The 21,903-nt window shown below is 45.1% G+C and overlaps 1 long non-coding RNA gene across 2 annotated transcripts in view; it reads left to right on the top strand.

The window, feature by feature from the left end:
• Positions 1–21,469, top strand: part of LOC135397231 (uncharacterized) — a 447,853-nt gene extending 426,384 nt beyond the window's left edge. For both annotated transcript variants that reach the window (XR_010423617.1, XR_010423615.1), the window contains one exon: positions 21,412–21,469. This is a non-coding gene — a long non-coding RNA (uncharacterized LOC135397231). The remainder of the gene's footprint in view (positions 1–21,411) is intronic.
• Positions 21,470–21,903: the final 434 nt, after the last annotated feature.

Below are 21,903 nucleotides of genomic sequence, written 5' to 3'. Positions count from 1 at the left end.
TGGGACAAAAAAAGGCCCCTCTTACCTCGACCACATCCGCAAAACAGCGTCCTACGTCTTTCTAAAAAGCCACGTGCAGAACGTCAACACGTTACTTCAAAGCCCAGACAACGACTGTGCTCACCCTGGTGTCACAGACGCGCGCGAAAAAAAAAAAAAACATTGCTAAGAAAATGCCACGCGAAAAACCCAAACTGTCCTCAACTTACCCCCGTCTTCAAGTAGCCCAGTTTACCCTACAGCTGACGCTATAATAGCAAGCAGCGAGTGTCCTGCGCTGCAGGAATGTCAGAGACACGCTAGTACACGACAGCTGTGCTGCTGCTCCCTGACAGGTAAGATCTTCTAAGTAGCGCCTGTACGAATGTAGTTTAGAATTTACAGGGTAATATATTTCGACACCCGTGTGTCACTGGTGCGCATGTTTTTGGGGAAACCTTAGCGAAACGTCGCATTCTTTCCCAAGTGATGTGACGCTCCGAGTCAAGCGCGCAGTTACAAAAGTGACTTGGTATACGTTTTCGCGCTACCTTTTGCGCTTTCTTACACATAATAGCAACTCAAGTTTGAAACAAACTTGTTCTGTTTTGCCTACACAAGGCTTTTCTCCCCTTCCTGACGTGAACAAACGCTGCAAACAAAAATTCCCCAGAGACTTTCTTAAGAAGTGAGTCCGCCTTAATCATTCCTTCCAACACGCGATCCTGCGCTGAAGCGTGGAAAGTTTGCAATCTAGCCCGCCTTTGGTCATGTGTGTACGTGTTAGTACCATATTTCACGACAGCCTAGAGGTTGCAGTCTCAATAGTATTGTTTAGCGTATGATGTAGTCCCCGTGTTGTAGTGTGGCAGTGTAGCGTTGCAGAGGACAGGGGTGACTGGTATCGAACACTGATTAAGTGGTCTCGGTCTCTGCAGGAACTCTCACGACGTGATCTTTGTGAACATCATCCATCGTATGTGGGCTCTCATAGTTTTCCATAGCCTCACGTTGGTGTACAAAAGCCCCTTAATGCTATATAGTTGTTCTCCATTAAGGCCCTTAACACCCTTAGACCGACCTCGTTCTGCAGTGTTGCACCCTTTTGCGTTCCGCATGCTTGCTTTCGAAACTGCTACAGACGCTACAGCTCGCTATCAACTATTGTTTCCTTCACACTTTCATGACATATGAGCGCAAGTTGTCGAAGCAAACATTAGCTTTCCACAAGGGTGTGGTGGCCTGAGAGATATGACTTGAACGAGTGATAAATGAGTCCACGCGAAGCGTTCTGTCCGCAAAGTTACCACAGACTGGCAAAAGCAATGGCTATGACAAATGATGCTAGCGAGGTCTCTTATATACTTCTCTGAAGTCGTAATAGATAATTCCCTGGACGCCTTAAGCTGACATTTACAGCTCATTAGCAGAGTAGTAAGCATCTGGGGTCATAAGTATTGGTTTAACGCTAACGAGGACAGTGCTTTCTCAGCTTCCTAGGCTTTTCATGCAAATGCATGTTCCATCTTTTCCCTGTGCCTGTTTGATGATCTTCCTGGAAATTCACGGAGAATTGTATAGTATTTAGCTGCTGCGTGACATCCCTGAAGTTCAGCAGCTTTGCTGACAAATTATGATGCGTTGTATCTTGTTAGATAATCTTTCTCTGATTTCAAATAATTGTTGTTGTAATGGTCCAACGATACGAAAGTGCGAGAACATCGTTTGTACATTCCCTCTGTAAAGACAAATGGCTCACCTGCACAGGAGGCATCATGTCCTGAATTATTTTAGCATCGTGCCCTCGACTTTGTCTTTCTGATACTTGCTCTCTTCTGCCCTACGCGATGCTCATTTCCAACTTCTTTATCCCCCTGTCGGTTTCATGCTTCTCACGGCTGCGGCCTTGGGATAATTCTTATGCTCGAACAGAGCTAGTCTATTGTGTCAGCGATTCCAGGCCACTATTGAAACAGGAGGCACTCCGTCACTGTCCAATACCGTTCCAGCAGTGTGCGGTTTTATTCGGTCACAGGGACACAAGAGCCCAGCCTCGTGACATGATGAAAAGAGACCGGATGACCACGAAAGAGACTCGAACAAAGACCTCTCATGCGTGCTACTTGTGCGGCGATTGGATGTCTATGTGAAGCGATGCCTGTGAAAAGAAGAAAGAGTTACGAATAATTAAAGTTGCGCGATTACTACATTGCATTGGAAAGAGGGAAAACGTGGAGATGTTAGTCCCAAAACACTCGGGATTGGGTACTCCAGGATGCGCTCATTAGGGCTCATTATACCTAAAACAAATGAAGGAAAGGAGGGTGGTGGAGAAAGAAGAAAGGGGTATATTAATATTTATTAGAACAAAGAAAACAAGGAGGAAAGGTCAGCCAAACGGTATGTCGGCTTGCTATTCCGCAAAAAAAAAGTAAAAGAATTAGGATAAACTAACAAAAGGTGAAAGAAGGATGAGATAGGTTAAAGACAAATAATATTTTAGAAAAAGATGACGAGGGTAACGTGTACGAGCGTGAGAGGTGAGGGATGGGCACTGACGAATGAGATGACAAGACTTGATAGTTCACAGGCTGTGCATGAGACCTGTGTCGCTGAGAAACGTCAAAACTGCTTTGGTCACAGACCGCTGCGTGGGATGTCGCACTGGGCCGAGCAGAGTGGCCAGAGAAAAATCTGTGCACCGCGCAAGAAGATAGGCTCTAAAGCTATACACTTCGCGAGGCACACAGATGGAAGCAGAAGAGCAAACGACTGGAATAGATATAGAGCATCACTACAAAACTTAGGCACAAAATGAAAGTGGAAAAGGGAAGTTTGACACAATTGGACCACTAGCACATGACGCCAGAGGCAACAGTGCGCATTCATTTAACACGAGTGCAATGCTGATTGTGAGAAGAGTTACGCACTGCCACAATTCACTTTGTTGCGTGTTTTGCTGTCGTGATTTTCTACTATTTTTACTGTATCTACTGTTGTTGACAGTCGCCAAATAGCTAAATCCATGCGTTTTATATGAAAGGGTGCTTGGGTGTATCAACAACTTCCAAACTCGTTTCCACAGCACACCAAGCAGAAGATTTCGCACTTTGCTTTTTGGATTGGATTACATTTGCGATTTACATTTCGCATATTTCCCGTTTTTCTGAATGGGGTGCTTCTGTAGACAGTCACGGAAGTGGCTCATGTACTACTTCTACGTTTTCACGGTGCTCCCCTGCACGATGCAATCGGCTTCGTCATCGCTGTTCTGCAGATGTCGGCAGTGTGTCAGAACTGGAAGGCCTTCCGCGGAGTGTTGTGTACCGGTTTCCATGCCACGTATTACTTATTGATTCCCATAATAATTCGCCCCTTTCTCAGAGAATTCGCTTGACATTCTGTAGATACGTAGCGCAGTAAATAGAACTTCGCAAAGAAGTAGGAAGTGGAATTATTAGCAAAATTCTACTTTAAATTACTTCTATACACGTGTCGTCGCTGAGGCTCCTATCTCGAGTGGTCCATAGTGTGGTGACTGCTGCATCGTCACCACTGAGGGAGCGAAAGTGGAAGAGTGCTGAGTCGGGAAGCCTGTTTCGCGTTCCAAGCTTCCGAACGCTGGGAACACCGTCGTGCGCCTAGACGGCGATCATGTGCTTCTGCTATCCGGTATCTGCTTCTGTAGCCGATCTTGCGGTTATCCGAAGAGAGAGAGAGAGAGAGATACATGATGACGATGATATGGGGATGACTTCCGCTCATTGAGCGGAATGCTACCCCATTGCTATTGGGGGAAAATGAGAGGATGGTGATGAGATGGTGATGGTGATGGTTATCCGAAGAAACTAATGTGGTCGTGCGATTTTTGTAAGGTGCACTGCTATCCAAATAACACTCTCCGAATCCTGCATTGGGGCAACAGACGTCACAATACATGCGCGTGTTCCAGCCTAAGTAAGCTTCAAGAGGCACTGAAGCGCAAAAAATTTCTCCTCGTAGAACAAAAGATGCCGTTACTCAACAGAAAAGAAACGGGATTCCTAGGTTGCGTCGTTGATTGTTGGTCAACAATTTTCGCTTCCTCTCTCTCCCTTTTCTTCTCAAGAAGCGTGACAACGCGGAAAGGCCTCGTATTGGTCTCCTCAAATGCCCGTCTCCCGCGATGATTGGACAAATCGCTTGAGGAGATCAATGAGAGCTCGCTCCACATGGTCAACCTTCTTGAGAAGGAGAGGAAGGGGGAAAGCGTAAATTGCTGTTCCTTTTGCTCGTAAAGCACGGACGGCACAACGGGTGAATCCCATTTTTGTGTCGGTGTTAAGGTGACGAAATCTTGCATGCCGCGAGGAGCCATTCTTGCGTTTTAGTGCCCTTTGAACCCTGTTCCGACATATAGCGATATGCTATATAGCGCTAGAAAATAGCGCGATATTTTCCTCCTCGCAGTGCCCCAAACCGCTAAAAACTAGCGCTTTCCGGAGTTGAACTCGTGTCAACTTTTTCAGCGCTAATATTAGCACTACATTCGTGTTGGCCAATGAGGAACCCTTCAGCGATGACGTCGCGGAAGTCGTGGAGTTGTTTTGCTTCCGCATTTCACGGCACGGCGATCGCATTGGAACCGGCGAGTCTGTCATCCAAAATGTCTGGTAATTTTTCGCTCAGTCAGTTGATCGAACTTGTTCGTCCGCATGCTGTTGAACCCCGGAGGCGGCATGACGGGAGAGACCGGAAACGCACTGCACGACCACTGAACTTCCGCTAAATTATTGCACTAGAGCCGCATTGCAAGTGTGAACCGTCCGATAACAGTGAGCGCTGTTTTTGCACGCTGTTTTGTAGCGCTATATTAGCGCAGCTATATGTTGAAACAGGCCTTAATTCCCCAAGAGTTTGTATACTTTTCCGACCTTGTGTACAATTTTAAAGAGTTTGTATACTTCGCATCCTTGAAACTTTCTTGCAGTGGGGGAGGGGGAATATGTACAGTAAAAATACGCGGTGAGATTGGTCGCGGTTATGAGGACCTGCTACTCCGCATTCATCTGCTGTGACTGCGGGCAGTAGCCACTGAAACACATGTGTCACTGGGACACTGGTGATGTCACAGTCATAGAGTCAGGGTCACAAATCGAGTTTCAGGGAATCCTTTTCATTCGAACGGTTCGCGAACGGTTTTGTCGCCGCCCAACCGGAGGACTCCATTCTGAATCACTCCACCTTCTCATTGGTTCCCGGCGATACCGTTCGCGAACAGTTTGAGCAAAAATGATTCACTAAAACTCGTAATTCCCTTTCGATTCTCCGAAGCTCTGAATGATAACAACTACACAACTTCGAGTGCTTACTAGACATTTACGACATGTAGTATTCACTGACTCAGAGCCATTTTCTGTTTCTTACGGCTAAATGTCGCATGTATCACGGTACCTATACAGCGTCTATAGGATCTCCAGCGTAGTACCTTTACTCAAGCAGCGTCCTTGGATGCGATTTATATCTCACCCTCATGGTTCGCGACCATTTCCTTAGTGCTTACGGCTGCCATTTTTATATCTGCCCCTTCTAGTTTCAACACGTACCTTAGTTAAATAAAAAAAAGCATATCACCGACAAATTTCGCAATGTGAGTTCATCGGTGTAGCGATTCCCCCTCTGCCCTTGATGCTTGTCTCTTTCAAGGAGCCTCTTATCAAAGTGAAAGAAGTTTCCTGTTCTCGAGAGAGGAACCTTTACTTTTCCCTTTAATATTTTATTTTATCATCGTATCTGATGGCATCTCTCTCCTACTTCTGTAAGGAACTCACCTTTCAGTTGAGACTGCCGTTAACCCTGCGCATTTTTATTTGGATTTTCTTCTTCAGTGGGCGCTATGTGCTAGCGTTTTTCTCGTGCTCTCTCCGCCTTTGCATGGAAGTTTGATGTTCGCCTTCCTTTATTCTTTTCACCGTATACCCTTGGTTTCTTTAGGTGAGTATAGCTGCCTGAGTTATAGGGCCTGAAGTGGTGATGTCTCTTGTCGTATACCTTCTAACTTCGCTCAAGAAACGCGTTTCTTCTTTTACAGGTTTCCTCTTTTTTTTCTTCTTTGCTTTGTTTTTTAACTTGACGTCGTTTCGATGCATCGAATTCAGCTTATCACAACTTTACAGCTAACGCGTTTCGATCCTATTTCCTTCCTGGAAGGTTTGGCGTGGGCCTGAGAGGTAGTCGAGTTTTATCATCAAAATAGAAAGACGTGGGAGAAGACCTTGTTCGGGGGAAAATCTGTTATTTACATTTTATTTACCAACTACAGTCTGGTTACCCTCAAAGCGCCTTGTTCCCGCACACAGTTACACCAACGGTGATGCCCTTTCTGGTAGCGCCTCTGGAAATAATCTTCTGATATGTCCTCTAACGTCTACTGTTATTTCAGAAGGATGCGCTTTCTCTACTGATTTGGGGTTTTGGGAATAGAAAAGTCACACTGAGCGAGATCGGGTGAAAAAGGAGGCTGCGGCAACACTGAAATGCCTTTGCACGTCAGAAACTACAGACAGCGCAGTATCGGATCCAAGAGTATCGGATGATCGAGAATCCAGTTCTTGGCAATGTTTGAATGAACACGAACGACTTGTTTTCAAATTCTCCGAGAATTTCTCAGTATTAATATTCATTTACTTTCTGTCCAGGAGGTGTTCACTCCATGTGAACAATGCCCTTGGAATCAGAAGCACACAAGCATGCGAGCTTTATGCGAGCTTTCTTTGAGAACCTCGACGTTTCTTTTATTCCGGATTGTTCCGACTGATCAGCTGCCACATTTCTCCGTTCATCTCGCTGTTGGGTTGTGAAATTTCGGGAAACCATTTTGGCACAATTCTTTTTTCATTTCTACATTTTCTGCTCGAATCGTGTTCAGTTCTTCAGATCTTCGATCGGATCGTACAAGATCGCTCACCATGGCTGAGCTGTCACCTGTCCGTGTTGGTGATGGTTGCCCACTGCGACGTTCGTCCTCTGCATCGGTTCTGCCTTCAACACATACAGACACACATAAATGGGATGATGATGGGGTGGTGGGTCATTCACCGCCGTTATGGCGGTACACTGCATTTGCGCTTGTGGAAGGGATGAGAAAGTGATGATGATGGAAAGCTGACCCTTTAGAGTTCGTCCATTAGTCGAATGCTGGAGAGGCACTCAGCAACGACCTTCGACAAACATTTTATGCCAGCGGAAAGCTGGCTCCACCTCCTTGGAGGGTACCTCAGCGGTCACTTCTGGAAAATATCGGTGAGCTATGTAAGAAACACACATATGCAATGAGATTAAACACCATGGAAGGACTTTCTTTTCTGTAACACTCAAATTTCTGTTCTTTTTTTTTTCTTTCCTTTTTCCTTTTCTTTTTTTTTTTTAACGAAGGGGTGGGTACCTACGCGTGAAAAACGCACACACACACACACGAAAGGAACTAAATAACGAGTGGATTTAAAGACTCACCAAGTTGCTTATCTCACGATCATCGACATAAATATAACACACAGCTAGCTGCGACGGAGGCGACATCCAGACTGACAACCATTCCCTAAATAAAAACCAACATCGGCACCGTGAAAGAGATAGAGACACAGAAACTCGCTCCTACATTTGGGAATACAGACAGCAGATCTTGGGTTTCAAATGGGTACGATAGCAATATCGGGCGATTGCTGAAAACGAACTCATTTTATTTCACTTCATTTCATTTATTAACTTCCGCGTAAACGGCCCTGGAGCCTAACCAATGGTGCAAGCAATCAGTAAAAACAGACACACACAACAGCAGGCTAAGTTAGCAAGTACTGGTTAAAAGCCTTTTGAATTTTTTAACGTTTGAAATGAACTGGTCAATATCGCAAACAGCATGTACACTATTAAATGAACCTTGCAAGCCTATTGTTGCATTTCGTAAATTCACTTGAGTCACTACGAACACCTGATAGTGTCTTAGTTGTCTAGCGGGAGCATTAATACAAATAGCTCGGGTCGAACATTCAGAGTCAAAAATGCCATGCACGCACTTGTAAAGGAAGACCAAATCACGAGTTGTACGTCTACAATCCAACGACTGCATATCACAGCGATCTAAAATTATCAAATATTCATAATACAAACGCCTTCCCAAATATCTGTCATAGTAAATCCGCATAAATCCCCTTCGTTTTCCCCTTCCCCCTTTTTTTCTTTTTTTTTCGGAATAGCAAGCCGGCTCTTTGCCTGGCTAACCTTTCCTTTCTTTTTTTCTTAATAAACATATCCCCCCCCCCCCGCATAAATCTACGTTGTACATGCTCCATGTTAGATGTCAGAACTAGACCAATACTATTCGACACTACACAACAATATTCAAGCCTCGGGATAACAAGAGCCCGGAACAGACTTTTTAAAGAATGGGGATCACTGAACCCACGAGTAATCCTCCGCCTCGAGAGCTTTTGGTCTCGCCACCTTGCGGGGAGTAGCCCGTGACGTCACTTGTTGGATGCGAGGCAGGAGAGCAGACGACGCATAGCTATACGAGTGCTTGTTTTGCGTGTGCGGCGTTTGCGTATAACTCTATTGGTCCATCTGTGATGCCACGTTGACTGATTCATGTGAAATGGAGGACCGAAATGATGTAGACGAATTATGTGGAGACATAGTAACTGCATTTATGAAGCGAGAACTGGTGTGACTGGGCGAAAATGTGTCCGTAATGCCAGTGCCGTGTATGCCAAAGGGAGTCTGGCCATTAGGAGGAGCCTAAAAAAGAGGCTCGTCATGTCATCAAACTTGGGCGCATTTCATTGGTTACCGTTTTCCATGGGCGCTGCCATGACACCAAATTTTGTCCAAGATAGAGGATGGTGCTTGCATCGGCGAAGCGGAGATTTCGTGGCAAAAAATTTTCACAGACTACTTTAATTTCATACTGTGAGTATATATCCTCATGTACGCATCTGCAAAATGAGCTTCAAGTTTCGCTCCGCCATCGTTATCTACGCGAAAATGGAATGTTTCGTCTCTAGCATTAGGCCTAGTTAAGACCGTGATACCAAGAAAATACCAAGAAGGACGACCCTTGTACGTAAGACTTTGCATTATATAATTGCATTTTATTTATACATACATCTTTGCTCATTTTTCATTCGATCTACTTACATTACGTGATTTAAAACTTCATACCGGCAGTCGTCTGCTACGAAGATGCGGTTGTACCGCTCTCCTGGCCAATCATTTCTGCCAGCAACCATTTCTGCAATTCTGAGCCTTCCAAACATGCCTCTCTCCATGCAGATGGCGTTGATAAAAGTGGGCGCAAAATCCGTCATTTTGGTCTGTCACCAGTGATATCCATTTCAATCCAAATCAATAGAGTTTCTCCAAAATGATGGCACCCAGTAAATAGAGGTGAGGTATAAGTACTGAATGGATGTAATAATAGACAACTGTATTTCGACCTGTGATTGGCTAGATACCTCAAAAAGTGGGTGGAACCTCAGGTATAGGTAGGTCCCATTAATGGCCAGATTCCCTTTGGCATACACGGCACTGCGTAAGGCGTACGAGCAACGCCACCTATACAGAAGGCCTGCATATTGCCTCCTCTGCCTCCTTCGCTACGTGGACATGTAAAGTCAGAATTCGTCTGCTGCTACTGCGCTTCGCCGTTCTGCGACTTCAAGAACTCGCAAATAAACCTCTTGAACCTAACTTCGAACCTGGAGACTTAAATCGGTAGACAAAAAGTACAACACGCTTTTGAGAAAGATACGGGACCGTTTTGCGCTTTATTTTAAAGTTTTCCCATTTAGTTTGATGGGCGTTCAATCACTTCTCGCAGACGACGGCGGTTCGTCTCCATAGCTACGACTGCTGAAAGCACGTTCGTGATTGGCTACGGCCATTGAAAACAGGATCCTGATTGGCTGGTGGTAGTGGTGACGAAAACTGGCTTGCCGTTGTTGGCCTCACTTATGTGGGCAGCGTCACGACTGTAGCCAGGATGAGATGAGTTGATGTGATAACAGATGAAGAAATGATGACGGCCGAAAGTTAAGATCTAGGGCAGTCACTGCCATTGGTGATAAGTCCGAGCGCTCATAGTCTTTGAGCCAGGCCAGATTCCTGGAGAAAGCAGACGCGGCTGCGAATTTTGGAGAGTCTCCGCGAAAGAGCCTCTGGTATGTAGGACATCATCCTGCAATGGCCAAGGTACTTCTCCCGCACCGCAGCATATGCACAGCAACGAAACAGGATATGTTCGATAGTTTCAATGTACTGACAATGTATGCAATTTGCGTTATTTAGAGAACCAATCTTGAATAATTGTGATTTAGTGAAAGCGCTTCTTGTTCGCAACCTGAGGGGTTTGTGTACTGCGGGAAAGTGCTTTCAGCGGGAGATCAAGTCGATGATTTTCCAGGATGTCCCGGATCCCAGGGTGCTGCGTAAGAACTATCTCATTGATAACCAATTTTCTGTCGCTGTCTCTCGGGGTTGGCAAACTAGGGCTAGTGCTGTGCAACACATGCTATAGTTGGTCCGCTTTTTCGTTGCCGCTGATGCCGACATCACTTTCTCATCCCTTCCACAATCGCAATGGGGCAGTGTACCGCCATAAGGGCGGAGAATGACCCACCACATCATCATTCCATTTATGTGTGGGGGAGGGGGGGAGGAGATCCATTGCAGGCAGATGTCTCCACCGATTGACTTGTGTTGGGCACGTGATGTTCTGATACACCGGGCTAGAATCCTATAGCATGTGGGGCTCATCACCATTTGGAGAACGCTACGCGAGCCAGTGAGGATGACAGCCTTGATGATTCCCTTGACCTGCACCGCAGCTGCTGCATGTAATATTGCCGGAAGCTCAGACGTCGTAGAGCATATTGGGAATCGAACATATTTTTCTTGCCACAGTGCCTTGCCTGATTGGCTGACTCTTAGTTGTTACGACACGTCGACGAATGAGCAGGCTTTCTCTTTCTAGGTGGTGCTACGAGCCGCTATTTCAAATGCAGATAAACGTAACACAAGTTCAGTCAGCAGACTTTTTTTGTGTATGAGAAAGAAGGCAAGTTCCTTAGCTTTAGTGTGAACTTGCACGAAGGCCACTTTATTGAATTAGTTGCAAGGTGTTTGCCTTTTTTTTTAATACAGATATCCTGCAGTATGTGCTCATGTAGGATGTAGGTTCAACATGCATAGAAAAGTGCCAAAAATATCACGGAGACTGGGTGTGGATTGCACTAATGATTGTTTACAAAACCAGAACTGCACTTGGGTAAAGATACACACTCACATAAAGACATTTGGTACTCTGTGCGACCACATTCGTGACACCCTCCCCCCTTTTTTTATATAAATGTTGACCCAGGCCAAAAGCCTGCATGTGTACACATCCAAAGAAAATACAAATAGGCTTTCAACGACAAGTCTTATGTTTCATTTTTCAGGTTAATACAAACTTTTTCTCAGAAGAGATCGTTTTACTGATGTTTGCCATCCCAGTAGTTGTGACAATGTCGTTAATATACGGCAAGAGGTCACAACGGCATCTCTGCTGCAAAATCTTAAAAAGTTTCATTCGCTGGATAACCCACTCAATGTGAGGTCGAGCACTGGCTATCGACTGGTTATTCTATGCCTCATGATGGCAAATGGCTTCTTTTTCTTCGGAGATGGGGGGTCTGGATTCTGGGGTCTGGATTCTAGGGCCTGAATTCTGGACATTGAGATCAGCTGTTGTCGACCTCCTGGTGGCTGGTTAACAGTATTACCATGCAGTCCAACTTCCCTCGAAAAACCGTGAAGTCCAGTAGCTACAGCTCAAAGGATGAACGACGTGCTATATTGAAAACGAATGTAGTCATTGGAACCAATCAGTAAACGTACTTAACAGGCATGTAAAAAATAAGCAGACAGACGTCCCTCACAGAACGGCAGTGCATCGTACACTTCTGTCCTGTCTCATTCCATAAGTCAGACACTTCGAGATAAATGCGCGTATCACTCATCTGCCGGTTTTCTAGCCCCTTCGCACGATCCGACGTTACCATCACGTAGTTCTCATGCTGTCGGAGTGTCAGATTTCTGCTTGGTACCGTACCGTTCCCAGAGCAAGTTTTCTGCTCTTCCACTCTTTAAAGAGACGGCCTGTAAGCACCAGTGGGATCAGGTATATGTCGGCTTTCGTAAGCTACCCCTGTTGCCAATGTAATCTAAACTTAACGAACAAGACGTCACCAACTGGATAAACGAAGCCATCTTCTGCAAAGTACTTGCTGCACACGCGACTATGACGGGAATTCGCTTTTCCCATTTCGAGTCTGCCACAAGCCATTTGTTCCGCAGTTTCGCGTTAACCGCGGGTACAAGTGGACGCTGTCTCCCTTTTCAGGCGCGTAAGTTTTGCACTGGGGCACTGAACAGTACAAAACCATCACAGCAGTCTTCTCAGTCGAAAAATCTATCGAAGCAACGCGCAGTAACCCCGGAGAATTCCACCCACGCCAGAATCTATCCAACACGTGACGTACCGAAGCGTCGACGGTGTTCGCTGTCCAGGCGAATAGTTAACATGTTCCGCAAACTTTAGCTTGCAATCCATATAAACACCGAGGTCACGAGCTGCATTCAGTTTCTTCAGGGAAATGCCTCCGAGGGTGTAGGCAAAGTCAATAGCGACCCGCTTTCTAGAGAAAGACATCATAAACGTTTTCTGAGGGTTTGACAGAACACCCTTGCAGCTGCACCATGATTGTACAAGGCTGATATAGTTTTGTAGCATTAAACAGTCATTAGTGTCTTGGACATCGGACATGCAGCTTGATATCATCTGCACAGAGCAGTATATTTCCCCCTCTAACCCCATTATTTCAGTCATTAATGAAAACATTGAACAATATAGGACCTAGGATGGAACCTTGGTGTACACCACGAGTAGAAAACTAGGGTTTGGACAGACACCCCAGTACACGAACAAAGCTTCTACGTTGACTTAAATAGTCGCCAAAGAGCAAAGACAGAGGCTCACTGACACCATAACACTTCATTTTAGAAATCAGTGGGTTATGCAGTACTAAATCAAATGTCTTCGTACAATCAAAATAAACACAGTCAACTTGACTTCCCAGCGCAAGAACAACACCATTCAAAAAGGAAACAAGACTGGATTCTCTAGATCGGCCAGTCATGAACCTATGTTGATTTGTAGATATTTTATGTTTAAAATAAAACACGTGTTTACACAGCACTATTTCGAACACTTTGCCAAACAGAGAAAGTAAGGACACAGGTCTGTAGTTTGTATAGCACGCCCACTATCACTCGACTTGACAACAATAGTATTTTTTCCACAAGTCAGGAAACTGGCGACACCTGAGTGATAATTCAAGATATGCGTCAGGGCATCAACAAGGAGGGAACACCACAGCCCTTAACGATAAATGCAGGAATGTTGCCACGTGATAGAGAGTGCTTTAAAGGAGGTAAGAACTCCAATCTGCGTGTATTTCATAACGGGTTTAATAGATATCATATTGTTCTTCTACGCTTCGTAATTCTATTTACAATTTATTCTCCAATTCTTTCGTAACTGTGCAGCGTTAATACAAAAACGCACTTTTTCTTTTTTTTGATACGGGCGAGCAGACGCACCGCCATCCAGATACCTCTATCCATTGTTACGTCATCTGAAGAATTGTAGCGCCCAATCAGACGCCAACGCGGAGGTACACAAAACATTCTGCCTTACACTCTCAAAAATGAGGGGGGGGGGGTAATGGCAGGATAGGCTCGCCATTGTTGGCCACACAGAAGTGGGCGTCGTCACGACTATAGCAAAAAAAAAACACAAAACACAAAGAAAGGACGGATGGATGGAGGATAGAGGAGGATGAAGGATGAACTTCACCACATGGCACGCTGCTAGCCAACCATCATCCCGAATGACAACGTTCTCGTCCCTGATTTGTTGAAAACGGGAGGCGGAGCCTATTTTGTAGCCATTATGCACGGCACAGAAGAGGCTCCGCCTCCCGTTTTCAACAAATCAGGAGCGAGAACGTTGTCATTCGGGATGATTGTTGGCTAGCAGCGTGCTACACTGTTAAAACAGAACTTCACCACATAGCACGCTCCTAACCAACCATCATACTGAATGATATCATTCTGTGTCATGATTTGTTCAAAACAGGGGGGAGGCGCCTATCTGGCACAAGATAATCTGTCCCAGATAGGCGCCTCCCGCCTGTTTTGAACAAATCATGACACAGAATGATATCATTCGGTATGATGGTTGGTTAGGAGCGTGCTATGTGGTGAAGTTCTGTTTTAACAGTGTATATGTAGTGAAGATACGGACCTATCAGATCCATCTATACAAAAGGTGTCACAGCCAGCAATTTCAAATCGCCGTTTGGAGCAGACACAGTCGGCGGGCTAGCTTGGTAGAGTTCATAGCCCCTTTAACTTACGTGACTTATGCCCTAGTCAGACGGCAAACCTAAGTCCGTTAGCGCAATGGCCGTTACTTCACCTGTAGTCCAATCATGATTTCGAATGACATCGTTCTCTGCCCTGATTTGTTGAAAACAGGAGGCGTACGCCTTTTTTGTGGCAATTATGAATAGCATAATTGTAATAAAAAAGGTGTACGCCTCCCATTTTCAACAAATCAGGGCAGAGAACGATGTCATTCCAAATGATGATTGGACTACAGGTGAAGTAACGGCCTTTCCGCTAAATGACTTAGGCTTGCCGTCTGACTAGGGTATTATACCCTTGTCACACGGGCAGTCTTAACCGCCGTTACCCGACCAAAAACCGCCGTTATCGTGAACCACGGTTTGTTGTTGTCACACGGCAGTTTGTGACACGTTAACAGTGACCGCGTGATTGTGACACAGGCGCCAGGTATATTTTGATGAAGCTGTATATCATGAAAAGAAAAGGGTATAATGTTAAAAAGCTTCACAATAATTAAATACACGGTACGCACGTAATTATTTGCGGGAAATGTCATTGCACGCGCATTGACGTCGGGCAATCGGAATCGCGAAACCGAAGTTGCCAAGCTCGGTTTCCCATAACCGCGGTTAGCGGCGTAACCTCCTTCGGTCGGCCGCCCGGGTCGGTTGCCAGAACCGCTGTTAGCGCTGCCCGTGTGACAACGGTCTAAATTGCGCTGAGTGTCTCCCACGGCTCAACAGTAGACAGAACTAAGTGCTCACTACTGTCAGCGAAGCGGTTCCCGCATTCACTCCCAGACACTGTTGTGCATACGCAGCTGGAAACTGATCTGCAAATGCGTCTACGATTGGTTGTGGCTCAGTAGATTTCTACCAGAGTTATCCACAATATTTGTTATTCGTACACGACTAGATTTATGCATACCGGTGTACTTCCAAAATGCCTGCGGTTTGCAAGGCAAATTGGCCTGTATACATGCTCCAGATGCTGCTGTTTATCACGATGGTACATGCGTTTAGTCAGTGCCCTGAGTGTATACTGTATATTGCATTGGTGGTGGTGGTGGGGGGGGGGGATGTTTATTAAAAGAAAGAAAAGGAAAAGAGGAAAGGGTAGGATAGCATAGGATTTCATGACCAAACAATATCTTATGACGACGTTGAAACTTCTACTTCCTGCGAAGCGTGCTCCGAAGGTCCTTTGGAAATCAAAAAGGATAAGGATATTTTTTACTACGTGCAGGAAGGGTAACGGTAATGGTAACGGAAACAGAAACGGTATATTACCGAAATTAGAGATGGTAACGATAACGGAAACGGAAACGCGTACCACGGTCCTCCATTACCAGAAACGGAAACGAGAGAGAGAGAGAAATACATGATGACGATGATATGGGGATGACTTCCGCTCATTGAGCAGAATGCTGCCCCATTGCTATTGGGGGAAAATGAGAGGATGGTGATGAGGATGATGCTGACGACGCTGACAGGGTTTTAGAAAGAGTCGATCAGGCCGGTAGTTTGCAGGAATTTGATGAAGGGTCGCAAGACGGACATCTGCTTTCGTGTGTCGGAAACGAAACGAAACGGAAACGAAAATTGTCGTCCGGTATTGAATTCGGGTAATGGCTATTTCTGTTGTGCGACGACATTTGAGTGACCCCTTCATTTTTTTTTTTTTTTTTTGTATTTTGATGACTTCATTCCCTGTAATGCTCTAAATACTACATGAGAGCATAGAAACAAAGTGCAATATTGGATCTCGAGGGTGCATCCCTCGCTTACCTCGTCCCAGTTCTCATAACTGCATGACATCAACACATGACTATACTCCACCATAGCACTTGGATGACAGCCTACAATTTTTAGTTACTGATTTTTAACGTTTCTTTTTTTTTTCATTTCACCGTGGCTATGGCAGTATTATTTACTAATGAGAGCGTCCGCTTATGAATGCGACATTGGATGAAGGTTACGCGCATCTTGAGTTGCTGGACTCAGAGTGAGTGAAGACTGAAGACATGTTCCTACATTTAAAAAAAATATCTTGCAAGATGTGCGCATCCCAACGACGTAAAATTGCTTGCGTAGTGTGTACGCGTGACACCGAAGCAGCCATTGGGCAAAACAAGATGCTGACAGAACCGGACTGGCTGTCCTCCGGCAGCTCTGTAACAGCCTTTCTATTACCGGAAACGGTAACGGAAACGCAACGGAAACGAAATTGAAAGGCTGGTATCGGAAACAGGTAACGGAAACAAAAATTTAGCAGTAACGAAAATGATAACAGTAACGAAAATACGTCCGTTACCCTTCCCTGGTAAAGAGTTCGGCAGCGAAGTTTAACATCAGTTGCACATATCACAGGCGTCCAATCAACTGATTCAAAATATGTGAAAAGTCCAAACTAATCCCCTCTTGAGAATACATAATGCACTTGGTCATAGCCTCTTGTACGTGCAGTGGAAAGGCATAATCTCATCAGGGAAGGCGCGTGCCACGCGTCCTGCTTTACCAGTGCACCACATACACCGGTTATACTTTCCTCGCCAGAATTTGCCAGTACACACATCACCACACCAGAGTATGAGTGAACCTACCAAGACAAAACATACGTGAAATGAAGAACACAAATGTCTCTTGTATTGCCATGGATATTCAGGATATTCATTCAGATTGCATTTTCTTGTGGCAGTTCGTGATATTTAACCGCCTTGGACTTCGTTGGACGTTCCATTGCATTTAGTAGGTCGGCATCCTTCTTCCTATTGATCGCGCAAGCAGGCTCAGACGGCGAGTAAACAGCACTCCTTATCCAGCTCTCAAGCACAGCAGTGCGGAGAAAAATGGCTTTTCTGGCGTCATCATCGTGAACGCGTAGTGATTTGGGAGGCCACTACATCACCAACAGGAAGGAAATATAGGTGGACATCTCTCGCTTAAGATAGCAATGGCACCTAATCAGTGATGGCAACCCACTCCTCCTCGACATGAAATAAGTCGGTCACAAAAAATGCAAGTTTGTCTGGGCGAAAGGCGCAACTTCCTTGTCTCTAATTAAGGCGTGCCCTGCTACGCTGTTTCATTAAGGAACGCCCCTGAGATCAATCAACGCAGAGTTGGGGAGCGCTTTGGTGAAACGTAGTAGTGAAGGACGCGTGTAATATTCTGCCTATTCTAACGCCGCTCTTTTCACCTACCCTATTCAAAGCACAAACTTCACGTTCACAAAAACACGTCTACCACGACTTCTGAAACTGTAAACTACGCAGTTTCGAAACTATAGTTGTCCCCTTCTGGGAAGCTTGCGCTGTTTTATTCATAGCTTCTTCGTACAAAAATTGCTTTGCAACGTTGTTATAAAGGTCATAACTGCACGTATGAGCTTCATACTAGAACGCTAGCTTTAGTCGTGAAACAAATTCACCCTGTGGGAGACTCTCTGCTCGAACTATTATCTCTCCTTCTCTGTGTGTTGTTCCAACACTACTTGGTGTTGTTGGTTTCTTGCTCCGTACGTAGAACAACCATCCCAGTTGGTAGCCCCCGTTCCCAAAACGAACTTTTATTTACTTTACTTCTTTTTGTTTCCTTCCTAATCTATAGGTATCTATCTATCTATCAAGATTTACATATCGCACTTGTACAAACGCGCAAAGCTCAAGCGGAGGCACCGACATTTATCGACAAAAAAATATATATATGTGCGACGTGGGTCGAATTCGTTGGGCATGACTGAAATGGTGTGCAATTTTTTCGCAGGCTGAATCATCGTGTTGTTCTAGAACGCCTCCGGAGTGGCGCAGTTGAGGGAAAGACAATTGCACTGACGGTTGCCACCTGTCTGGATGTTTCACCCGAACAGTTCGGAAATTCAAGGCTTGCGTTCGGTGTCCGGATGAAGGTGTAATCCGGATAAAATGTTCGGATATTGACGAGGTTGGAGTAAAAAGCTTACGATTTGGGTTTCTGATTTGCGTCATCGTCGCCAAAGATTGAGCGATAGCTAAAATGAGCAATCAAAGCTACGTTGAGCCACATAAAGATGCTGTAGACAACCTCTCATCTATTATTAGAACCTTCCGTACCCAGCGCTCAGCTTTCAGGTCTCAAGAAATCGGTATACGGCCCCTCACAATCTACTTCATCCAATCTAAGACAGGGCACAAGACGGAGGGAGGCGTGGCAGTGCTCAACAGTAACAGCTCCACATAGAACCCATAGTTTGATTGTTCACATAGTATTGAGCACAATGCAAATGAAATTGAGTGGACATATAACAATGCGACGTTATGCATTCCAGCTGGCCAATCGGGGGCCTTCCTGCTTTTCTAGCCTTTCGGCCTGTCCTTACTACCATCGATTTTCACTGGTTTTCCGCCCAGTAGTCTGAAATAACTGAAAACTTTTTGTTAAAACTTTTCTTGTTATATGTTTATATTATTTATTTATATACAGTCATGTCTCGTTTATCCGGACACCTCGGGAGTCGTCGCTTTTCGTCCGGATAACGAATTTCTGGATAACCAAACCAAGCAAAATTCCGGAAAAACCCGAAAAATTTGGGAGACATCTTTATAGCTCCAGAAAAGGGAACAAGGAAAAGATTCACATGATTAATTAGTATTATTAGTATTATGTATTATATCTATTACAATAGGAAGCGGAACTAAAACCGGAATAACAAACAACGATATGGGAGCAAATGCAAGGAAGACGGAAAATTATCCATGAGCAAGGAGAGGACCCCACAGTCATCCTGTACGTGCGAGTGCCTGTGAACGAATTGGCTCGGCCCGGTTCATGCTCCTGTGCAAATTATTCGTGGGATCCATTAGTAGTACATCGGTGTTCTCGCGTTCTGCAGCGGCCAGCATAGCAGCTACCGCTTGTCTGTTTTCACGCAAAGAACTTTCATGAGCGTGGTCCATCGCTTGCATTGTTCGCATCGCCTTCGCTGTGCCTGGTCGACACATTAGCCGTTCTAGGCATGGACCTTTCGGATGAACACAATCTCTACGAAATTGCTTTATGGTGTACCACCTTAAGTGCACGTTTGTCGGAATAGTTATTTGGCGAAACCGACGCCTTTGTGTGTGCGTCACTTGTAGTCTGCCCATGACATGACACAGACAGACGGTATAACTTTAAGTGGTGACGTTTCAACTGTCTAGCCAAATGCTATAGTGTATTGTGCAAAACTGTAGGAACATTTCGAGTGTGTTAAAACGTAATTAAAAACGTAAAGAGCTAGGAAATATCCATTGCATGGTGAGCACACACTTACGCTTCACTGCGGTACTTCGAAGTTAAGCAGGCAAAGCACGCTTTACAGGCGTGTCACGCTTTCATGTAAGTCTTGTTCCAATTCCCCCTCAAAGCAGTGACGATGGACCAAGTTTTACCAGAGCTTTGGTCGTCTCTTAATGAGGACAAAATGACGATTGGCAAGCATAGTCTTCCGCATTATCTTCTGCTCTCATCCTGAAGCCTATGCTTGGCCACCGTCATTCTGTCCTCATTAAAAAAACGTCTAGATCTTTGGTAAAAGCTGGTCCATCGTCATCACTCCCAGCGGGACCCGCAACAGGCTTCAGACGAATAAGCCTGATATAGTCACTATCGCATGACACGTTGCAGGATGTTAGTAAACCGTTGGTTACGTCATCGTTAGGTTTCCATTCCTACCGGAAGTGCCGTGTCTACTGGGGAAGTCTGAATGAGTGTTGTCTCGGTGCGGGGCACAGATATGAGGCGCCAATGTTGTAAGCTCGAACGGATTTGGATAGCTGGAAGGCTTGCAGTGAAAGCTTCTTCATACCATACTTGAATGAACGCTTTTAATGGTCGACGTGTAATTAAGCGACGACCACATACGTATTTATATTTGGTCAACTGTTGGTAACTATTCCGCTGGAGGGCTTCACGCGCTTTTATCACCAGAGGCGACAATCACCTCCCCCCCCCCCTCCCCGGTATTTGCCGAAGGCAAAGGTGGGGATCCTAATTGCACTACATGTCTGGTATCTTCTCGTTTGTGCAAGGCTTCAGTTGTAGCATAATCATAGGCTCTATATGCATTACAAGGCCAATTCACCCAAACAGCAAACATCTCGCGTTTCGTGCGCAATTCAAATGTTGATTTCACCAGTTTTTTTTTTCTTTTTCTTTTGTTTCGTTACCAGTCCTTAGGTATTTGCGATTTGTTTCAGAATTTCAGCCCAGACAAAACGTGTTCTGCAAAGTGTGATGTGTTATGTAGCGGATGCCAACAGCTAGTGCACAAAAGACAAAAAGAAATGCGAGCGAAATAGTGACAAGTTATTCTGGTTCTGCTCGTGACACTAATTTCACGCATCTCTTGCTCTGCCCTGCACGTCCCAAATTTGTAACACAAGTTCTTGTATACTATTATTTCCAGCGTCGAAACCATCAGTCTGCCTCCAAAATTTTGGTCGTCAAAAAACAAAACAAAAGGAAACGGCAAAATAGACAACACTGAGGGGAAAAAAACCTTTTTCTTCTAGGTGAAGTTCTTCGTTCTAGGCTTCGTTTCACAGCGCCATTCCGAGGCACCCGGCGCCTGGTAGACCGCACATTCCGGTCACGCCAGCAACCAATCGACCGTACAAACCATTTGTAAATAATTGTAATTGCAACCAACCTAGTTCACAATTCAAAAGAGTTGAAGCGAAACCCAGACATGAGAACGGCGCGGTCTGAAAGTCAGTGTTATCGGACACAGGCATATCTAGCCTGAACTCATGCTATAGGTTATGATAAACCTGTTTTTATCGGAAGGCGATATATCGACATGCCACAACAATGTCTTGAGAGAGGTGCGTACTTGTCCTAGAGCTTCTATTTGTGTATTTCTCCCTGTGTTTTATTTCCTCGCTGCTCTATCGCTATTATTACTCAAGGCCTTCTGTTGTTCTCCTTTTAGGAACCGAGACATCTTTTGACCGTGACCACTTCTTGAGGCCGGAGCTTCTGGATGAAGTAAGACAGATTATCTTCATATTGATTTTGTTCCTTTTCTCTCTCTTCCTCCACTTTATCTTTTCGTGCTTCAGAAGGGTACTTCTTTCTCGGGTTTCTGTACCCTGCAGACAATGCACCCAAAGTCGGTGTGGTTAATGTTATTAACCTTACAGTGCTGTGTGCTCACAATCAAAAACTTATTGATTGAGTTTATAGTGTCGCTCCCCCCAGTCGTTTGATCATATTCACTTCCCTCTTGTCCAGTAGGGAAAAAAAACAGAAAAATGTGGATGAACGTGTGTTTATCCACGGAAGGGGAATTATACTGGCACGTGATTATGATAAAGCGCAGCACTACGCGGCAGTGGAAAGGTCGCTGGCCCGACGTTAACGCTTTCCATCAAGGTGAAAGTTCTTGTTATGGAAGTTTGAGGAAGAACATTATTCATTCTTA

Source organism: Ornithodoros turicata, chromosome 1, assembly GCF_037126465.1.
Source record: "Ornithodoros turicata isolate Travis chromosome 1, ASM3712646v1, whole genome shotgun sequence".
Classification (NCBI taxonomy): domain Eukaryota; kingdom Metazoa; phylum Arthropoda; class Arachnida; order Ixodida; family Argasidae; genus Ornithodoros; species Ornithodoros turicata.
The sequence above is the reverse complement of the archived record's forward strand: the minus strand, read 5'-3'. Positions and strand labels throughout refer to the sequence as shown.